Genomic DNA, 9247 nt, shown 5'->3' on the forward strand with positions numbered 1-9247 from the left:
TCCAGACAAGTGTTAATTTCACCAAGTCTAAGATCTGTTTGTCATATGCATTTTTGCCATGCTTGTTTGAACCTGTTAATGAATGAATTGGCCGTAGCTCAGTGCTAGACTTTTGTTAAGCATCTTGAATTAATCCCTGCCATGTATTTTGTTGTCATGTTTGGGTCCTGTAGCATGTTCATCTCATTGCATTTAGACGGCTACTTGCTGTAAATCGCAGACCGGTGTCATATTTGAATCGCTTGCCATTTCCAAACCGTAACTCCGATTCCGGCGTTCTTTGTATAGTTTTCAAGCGATTTCATCTCATCTTTCCAGTGGCACACTTGGATTTCCAAGTTGAGGCCAGGTTCATGCATTTCCTGTCATATCTTGCATATCGCATCCCGCATCGCATCCCGCATAGCATATCATCTTTGCATCATCCTGTTTGATCCTTGCACGTGGTTGATTGTGCCCTTGTTGCTTGTTTGTCTTGTTTGGGTAGAGCCGGGAGACGAGTTCGCTAACGAGGAGCCCATTGAGTTTGCTTTCGAGGATCCAGTCAACTCTGACAACTGTGCAGGCAAGATGATCATACCCTCGAAATCACTACTATCTTTGCTATGCTAGTTTGCTCGCTCTTTTGCTATGCCATTGCTACGATGCCTACCACTTGCTTTCAAGCCTCCCAAATTGCCATGTCAAACCTCTAACCCACCATGTCCTAGCAAACCGTTGATTGGCTATGTTACCGCTTTGCTCAGCCCCTCTTATAGCGTTGCTAGTTGCAGGTGAAGATTGAAGGCCGTTCCTTGTTGGAAAATTTATTTACTTGTTGGGATATCATTATATTATCTTGTTATCTTAATGCATCTATATACTTGGTAAAGGGTGGAAGGCTCGGCCTCTCGCCTAGTGTTTTGTTCCACTCTTGCCGCCCTAGTTTCCGTCATATCGGTGTTATGTTCCCGGATTTTGCGTTCCTTACGCGGTTGGGTTATAATGGGAACCCCTTGATAGTTCGCATTGATTAAAGCTTTTCCAGCAATGCCCAACCTTGGTTTTACCATTCGCCACCTAGCATCTTTTTCCCTTGGGTTTCCGGAGCCCAACGGTCATCTTATTTTAACCCCCCCCCCCCCGGGCCAGTGCTCCTCTGAGTGTTGGTCCGAACTGAGCTGCCTGCGGGGCCACCTCGGGGAAACTTGAGGGTTGGTTTTACTCGTGGCTAGTCTCATCTGAGTGTGCCCTGAGAACGAGATATGTGCAGCTCCTATCGGGATTTGTCGGCACATTCGGGCGGTGTTGCTGGTCTTGTTTTAACCTGTCGAAGTGTCTTGAAGAACCGAGATACCGAGTCTGATCGGAACGTCTTGGGAGGAGGTCTATTCCTTCGTTGACCGTGAGAGCTTGTCATGGGCTAAGTTGGGACTCCCCTGCAGGGATTTGAACTTTTGAAAGCCGTGCCCGCGGTTATGGGCAGATGGGAATTTGTTAATGTCCGGTTGTAGATAACTTGAACCTTAACTTAACTAAAATGAATCAGCCGAGTGTGTTACCGTGATGGCCTCTTCTCGGCGGAGTCCGGGAAGTGGACACGGTGTTGGAGTAATGTCCGCGCAGGTTGCTCTTTAGTTTCTCACTCGTGCTTTGCCTCCTCTTCTCGCTCTCTTTTGTGAATAAGTTAGCCACCATATTTGCTAGTCGCTTGCTGCAGCTCCACCTATATTTACCTTGCCTTACCTACAAGCTTAAATAGTCTTGATCGCGAGGGTGCGAGATTGCTGAGTCCCTGTGGCTCACAGATTACTATTACACCAGATGCAGGGCCTGATGATTCCGCTCCAGGAGACGCGTTTGAGCTCAAGTGGGAGTTTGACGAAGACTCTCAACGTTACTATGTTTCCTTTCCCGATGATCAGTAGTGGTACCCAGTTGGGGGTGAACGGGACCGTTGTCACATGTTGGGTTCTCTTTTATTTTGGCGCCGTAGTCGGGCCATGAGTGTTTGGATGATGTAATGTTATTTATGTACTTGATTGACGTGGCGAGTGTAAGCCAACTATGTTATCTCCCCTTTATTATTTATATTACATGGGATGTTGTGAAGATTGCCTAACTTGCGACGTATGCCTTCAATGCGATTATGTCTCTAAGTCGTGCCTCGACACGTGGGAGCTATAGTCGCATCGAGGGTGTTTCAAACGCTTTATGGGAGAGAGATGTCTCTTGAACCGGATTTTGAACCGAAATCTTTTTTCTGATGACCCGGAACTTCTTCATTGAGCCGGGATTTTGTAACTGTCATATACTTTCTAAGCCGGAAATTTTCTGACGGCTTTTAAAATTTCATCAATATAACAGTAGCCTCCAGGACCGGGTTATTTTTCCTTCCATCATCCTGGGGTTCTTAAACTTGCTGAAACTGGCAAGATTTGCTGAATCACGTCATCATAGCCCCCAAGTCTCAAGGTGACTCGAGGAGTTGGCTTGAGATTCTCCATATTTGACCGTGATATAAACCGGCATAAGTTGTATATCATTGGTGTTGATAGCATGATGTGAAGTCATAGAAGGTTGAGGTGACTGCGGCGGGTTATAAATGATCCCATATGAGCCGTGTCAGCAACTCGGCCAATGGTTCCTTCCAACTGGCTGTTTGAAGTTAACAAAACTGTAGTGGCGGCGACTTGTGCGCCTGCCCATTGAACCATCCAGTGCAGACGACGGTTGATAATATATGATAATTTGCCTCCAATTTGTTGGAAGAGAAACCGGGCTTCCCAAGTAGTGACTTGCTCATACTCAATGAACAGCTCACGCAGATAGGCGTGGCCCGGTGTGTTGATGTAGACCAGGCCGCGAGAGACGGATGGTAAAGACGACTGCAACATCTGAAGCGGCACAGACAGATGAACCGGCCATGGCATTGTAAGCTGGTGCGGACGGGCAAGTTGTCCTCCTTGTTGTAAGCCGGCATGGTCGCGAGAGACGGCCACGGCATTGTAAGCTGGTGCGGGAGTCTGTTGAGTGATATCACTTTTTGTCATAAATAATTGCCATGCATAAACAATATTGCAGACCAAGGAAAAGATAAACTTGCTCTTTGACAAAAACAACATGCGCTAATAAAACAAACTTGGATGGATATCACCTGATTTGTTCGGACGACGGATGATTCATTTATCATGACAGAGGTGTCTCAGGCAGACCAGTGACTCAATATAGTTTCGGCGGCTCAGGCAGACCGGCGACTTAATATAACCCCGGCGGCTCAAAGCGGCAAGGGCGGCTCAACGCGGTTTCGGCGGGTTGATGTAGATCAAGCTGCACGGGCGGTGACTTGCGCACACCTTAGTAATTTCAACAGTGATTTGGCAACTCTGTCCTCTTGCAAACAACAAAGGCAAAGTGGCGGCTTACGAGGCTATGTGTAGGCCCCAACCACAGCAGAACCGGAACTGGGCCGCTCAAAGAAGGACCCTCCGGGTCATGTTGACCCTCTTTTTTTCTCTTTTTTTTAATTCATGTGTGTGTCTGGTTCTCGTAGTCCTTCCGGCCGGCTGGCAGTTGTTTGCAGAAAGCCTTGAACATGCAGAAAACACTTGCCTTCATCAATCCACGTACAAGGATAGAACAGGAATGACTAGTATAGCTTGTCTCCATGCAAGAATTGAGGCCTTGGTGCAACCCGGAACACGACGGCGACTTATAGGTGAAGAGGGAGACCAGCGGAAGCAACCCGGCAGTCGAGGCGCGGTTGCCAAGGCTCCGGATGTCGCGAGGTTCGCGTGGGGCGGCTTGGAACGAGGTCAAAGCAGAGTCTGAATCCATCTCTGTCCCTGTCTTCGTCTTGGCTTGGTTTGACCAATCCACATCAGCAATGCAATACTCAATCACTTGGACACAAACATAGAAGGCGGCTGGATTGATTCCGGCTAGCAGCGGCTGTACACTGTAGACACACTGTACTACGAGACGATTGAATCAACTTGGCTCTCTCCATGGAACGTCTTGGCAAAACGAAGCAAAAGGCAGTTACGCGAGGCGCGGCCGCGACGGTGAAGACCATTGACTTGGCAGCAGCGGCCCAAGCAGCTAGCGGCTCACTATGGAATAATGAAGCGACGGGCTGAACGAGAGGCGGTTCATGGCAGAAATTGGTCATCTCAAGGCCGAAGCGAAGCGCGGCCATGCGAGTTGAGCGCGGTAAGCGACGGCTCTCCCGCTGCAGTGGTTGCGGTGCGGGGGCTACCAGCGGAGTAGGACAGCTCACGGTAGTGCGTGAGCCGGAGCGATTTTTGCGAGTCCGAAGCGGAGCGCGCGCATCCTGGTGAGTCCAAGGCAGAGATCGAATCCAACTCGATGCCGCGAGAAGCAGCAATGGCCAGACAGCGATAGGCGGAGCCGCCACCGCGGACCGAACAAAGCGTAGTGATCGCAGATACTTGGGGAGCCTGCGGGCGGCTCACGGCTTGGAGTCACCGCAAAAAGCCGGCAACTCAGGAGCGGAGCTAGGCGGGTCAACGGGGCGAGGGCAGCTCGGGGCTGGCTACAGCGGCTGACGCAGAAGTGACGGAGATCCGCGGCTGCAGTGGTCAGGTCGTGTCGTCGATTTTTAACTCGGAGGTATCGCGACCCGGAGTTTGACCAAGGAGGCAGCGCGGTGAAGCTGGCTCGGGCTCGGAACGGCAGCTGAAGCGGGCGCCTCGAGGCGAGGGCGCGGGCTCGATCGATGAACGAGTCCAGGTCATGGCCGGCTCTGTTTCCGGTTCATAGGAGTCTTTAAAAAATTCTCCTCTAAGTCTTTGTCATAGTCTTCTTTCCTTCTTTTCCTTTTGTTGTTTCCTCAACTTTGGCAATTCTCGTGGAGAGCCAGCGTGGCACCGGTGGTTCACGGTGAAAACAACTTATGGTAGAAACCAATAGTGGAAGCAACCCACGGCGGCGGCTTGGAATAACTTGTCCTTGTGCATGTTGATGATTTGCACCCATCGGATTTCAGCGTACTAATACTGAACAAAACGAAACCTTCATGATCTTTTCTAATAGTCTCGCCAATTGCCCGGGTAACCTTCATTAATCTTTAATTTCCGATCTTGATCAAAGCTGATGTAGATCATTTCAAACCTTTCTTGGGAAATTTGCAAACTTCTCGAAACCTTAGTTAAGATCCCTCCAAGAACTCAACACCACATTTACTATACGATGTTCTTCAACGGGAACTCCCGATGACAGTTGTGCCACAGTGGATCGGTACTAAAGGTCGCATGTCAATGGTTAGCTTACGGCCAAGACATCCTACATTGCACATGAGTGCATTCAGGATTTCTGCAACCGAGGAATGCTTAATAGTGAAAGATTGGATCAAAATTGTGAACGATCGCAGAGAAGTACTAGGGGGCAGCAATCAGAAGCGCAACCCACAATTAGGAGACAGGTTCATCTGCATGCTCCAATATGATGAGTCCAGAGAGCTATACATGTTCTATGCTATTTTACCTGAGAGAGAGCAGCAGGAGTGATTAGCTAGTTCATGCTCTTACTACTTGTCCTCTCATGTCCGTGTTCTTCGTCCTGAACTTAATCTCAAAGTTATTTGCTTTTGTGGTCTTATGAATGCTTATGATGATTATTAGCTACCTAGTACTATTGTTGGCAATGATATGATGCAAGAGTTTTTATATTAATATGATGATGATGATGAGTTATTTATATCATTTATGAAAGAAACCGCAGATTATAATGAGTTGTTAAATCACTAGGTGAAAGTACCGCGGATTAGTTTGAAGTGGATATGGATCATCCTAAGTGATCAAGGTAATATGGATATGGCATTATACTTGATTACTTAGCTAGTGATCAACTATATGCGATATCCATATTACTTGATCACTTAGGACGTACGATCCATATCCATTTCAAACTAATCCGCGGTAGTTTCACCTAGTGATTTAACAACTCATTATAATGTAAAAACAATCTCTAAATTAAATTAGAAACAGAAAATTAAAGGAAAAATAAAACCAAAACCCCCCAAACCTTTAGTACCGATTGGCGTTATCAACCGGTACTAAAGGTCTCCACGCCCCCCGCCCTGGCTCGTGCCACGTGGTTGCACTTTAGTGGCGGTTCGTGCTGAACTGGTACTAAAGGGGGGACCTTTAGTCCCCACTCTTTAGTGCCGATTACAGAACTGGCACTAAAGGCCCTTATGAACCGGTGCTAAAGCCTGGTTCTGCACCAGTGAAGTCCTTCGAGTGTACCAACAAACGCACCATGATTTTCAACGACAATGGTACATACGACTCCATGAGTGAAGGAGAAATGGAAGCCCTTGAGAAAGTGGCCATGCACCGCCAAGTGAACAAAGATGAAGATGATCAAGTCTTTTGTGACGAAGATCCGAGCCTGCTCTTGTTGTCTCCAAGGTCTTGACACTTCAACATCAACAAGAAGAAGACCAAATATGCCATATCTTCCATACCAAGGCTGGCATCAATGGAAGGTCCGTCAAGGTCATCGTTGATGGAGGGAGTTGTCATAACTTGGCAAGTGAAGAACTTTGCTCCAAACTTCAATTGGTCAAGATGAAGCACCCACACCCCTACAAGGTTCAATGGCTAAGCGACTGCGGCACTATCCAAGTCGAGCATAGGGTACAAGTTTCCTTCAAGATCAGAGATTACGAAGACACATTGGAGTGATGTTGTTCCAATGTACGTTTGCCACCCTCTTCTTGGGCGACCATGGCAATTTGATCGAGGTGTCATCCACAACGGCCGAACGAATCATTATAGCTTCAAGATGAAATGAAAGGAGTATGTACTTCGACCTATGTCTCCAAGCCAAGTGATCGCCGATAAGCAAGCCACCCATCGTGGAGAGAATAGTGAGAGAGCGAACCACCAAAAAGAGAGTGAGTGCCACAAGCCCAAATTGAGTGCCTCCACGTTGAGCGACAAGAAAAATCTTGTCCTATTTGCCACCAAAAGTGAGATGAGAGAAGTGTGTGAGAACCCATCAAGTGTCATGCACTATGTCCGTTTTGTGCAAGGACAAGGCACCAAAAGCTAACATCTCTCACAATCTTCCTTTAGTGTTATCTTCTCTATTGCAGGAATTCCAAGACGTTTTCCCCAACGAGCTACCTCTGGGTCTACCTCCACTACGAGGCATCGAGCATCGAATCGACCTCATCCCTGGAGCACCCCTTCCTAACAAGGCTCCCTACCGCATCAACCCCGAGGAAACTAAGGAGATCCAACGGCAAGTAAAACAACTCATCGACAATGGCCATGTACGAGAAAGCTTGAGCCCTTGTGTCGTACCGGTAATCCTTGTTCCCAAGAAAGATGGTACATATCGCATGTGTTCCGATTGTCGTCCTATCAATGTTATTGTCGTGCGTTATTGTTACCCCATTCCACGCCTAGATGATATGCTTGATGAGCTTACTGGAGCCACCATTTTCTCTAAAATTGATTTTAAAAGTGGCTACTGTCAAATACGCATCCAAGAAGCTGATGAATGGAAAATCGCATTTAAGACCAAATTTGGCTTATATGAATGGCTTGTTATGCCAATTGGGATTATCGGAAGCACCAGGTACTTCCATGCGAGTCATGCACTTTGTTCTTAGGCCCTATATTGGTGTATTTGTTGTGGTCTATTTTGACGATATTCTCGTGTTTAGCAAATCTCTCAAAGACCATATCACCCATCTTAGAACCGTGTTGCAAACCCTTAGGACAGAGCGCCTTTATGCTAATATGGACAAATGCCTTTTTGGTGCTGAGAAGCTTGTTTTCTTGGGTTTTGTTGTGTCTTCTAAGGGTGTTCATGTTGATGAATCTAAGATCAATGCTATTAAAACTTGGCCCCAACCAAAAAACTTGCAACAATTGCGAAGTTTCCTTGGTTTAGCCGGTTTCTACCGTATATTTGTTAAGGATTTTAGCACCATTGCTTCTCCTTTACATGCTTTGAGTAAGAAGAATGCACCCTTTGTTTGGGGACCATCTCAAGATAGCGCATTTAATGAGCTTAAGAATTTTCTTACTCATGCTCCCATGCTTGCATTACCCAACTTTGACAAACCATTTGAAATTCATTGCGATGCTAGTGGTAATGGCATAGGTAGTGTGTTAACGCAAGAGAAGCGCCACATAGCTTGCTTTAGCGAGAAACATTCCGGAGCACAATTCAATTACCCCATCTATGACAAAGAGCTATATGCCTTAGTGCGAGTTTTGCATGAATGGGAACATTATCTTTGCCCTAATGAATTTGTCATCCATACCGACCATGAAACGCTTAAATACCTTAAGGGTCAAACTAAGTTGAACAATCATCATGCTAAATGGAGTGAGATCATTGAGTCATTTCCTTATGTCATCAAGTACATTAAAGGTAAGGAAAATGTCATGGAGGATGATCTTTCCCGCATATGCATGCTTGTCACCAAACTTGAATTGAATGTCATTGGCTTTGAGCACATAAAAGACTTGTATGTGGATGATCCTACTTTTGCTATTCCTTATGCCAAATGTTTGACGCATACATCTTGGGGACGCTATTACATCAAAGATTATTATCTTATGAGAGCTAACAAACTTTGTATCCCCGAGTCTTCTCTTCGTTTGTTACTTTTGCAGGAATCTCGTGGAGGAGGACTAATGGGATACTTTGGACACGACAAGACATTTGCGATGCTCTCCAAGAACTATTTTTGGCCCAAGATGTTCTGCGACGTCTCACGCTTCACCAACCGATGTTCTACATGTCGCAAAGCTAAGTCTAAAGCTCAATCCCATGTTCTCTATATGCCTCTTCCAATTCCGTATCACCCTGGGAAGATATTAGCATGGATTGTGTGCTTGGTTTTCCTAGAACTAGAAATGGCAAAGATTCTATGTTTGTTGTTGTGGACCGATTCTCTAAAATGGCACATTTCATACCATGCAACAAGATAGACGATGCTTCACATGTTGCAAATCTTTTTTGTAGGGAAATCTTGCACCTACATGGAGTGCCAAAGCCGATTGTCTTGGACTGTGACATTAAGTTCTTGAGTTACTTTTGGAAGACCTTATGCGCCAAGCTTAGAATCAAGCTCTTGTTCTCGTCGGCATACCATCCTCAAATCGACGGCCAAACGAAGGTCACAAACTGGACGCTTTCCACTCTTCTACGCGTGTTGATAGAGAAGAATGCCAAGGAGTGGGAGGAGTGCCTACCCATTGCCGAGTACGCCTACAACCGT

The sequence above is a fragment of the Triticum urartu genome, chromosome 3A, assembly GCF_056163025.1.
Source record: "Triticum urartu cultivar PI428250 chromosome 3A, HENAU_Tu73, whole genome shotgun sequence".
In the NCBI taxonomy this organism is placed as follows: domain Eukaryota; kingdom Viridiplantae; phylum Streptophyta; class Magnoliopsida; order Poales; family Poaceae; genus Triticum; species Triticum urartu.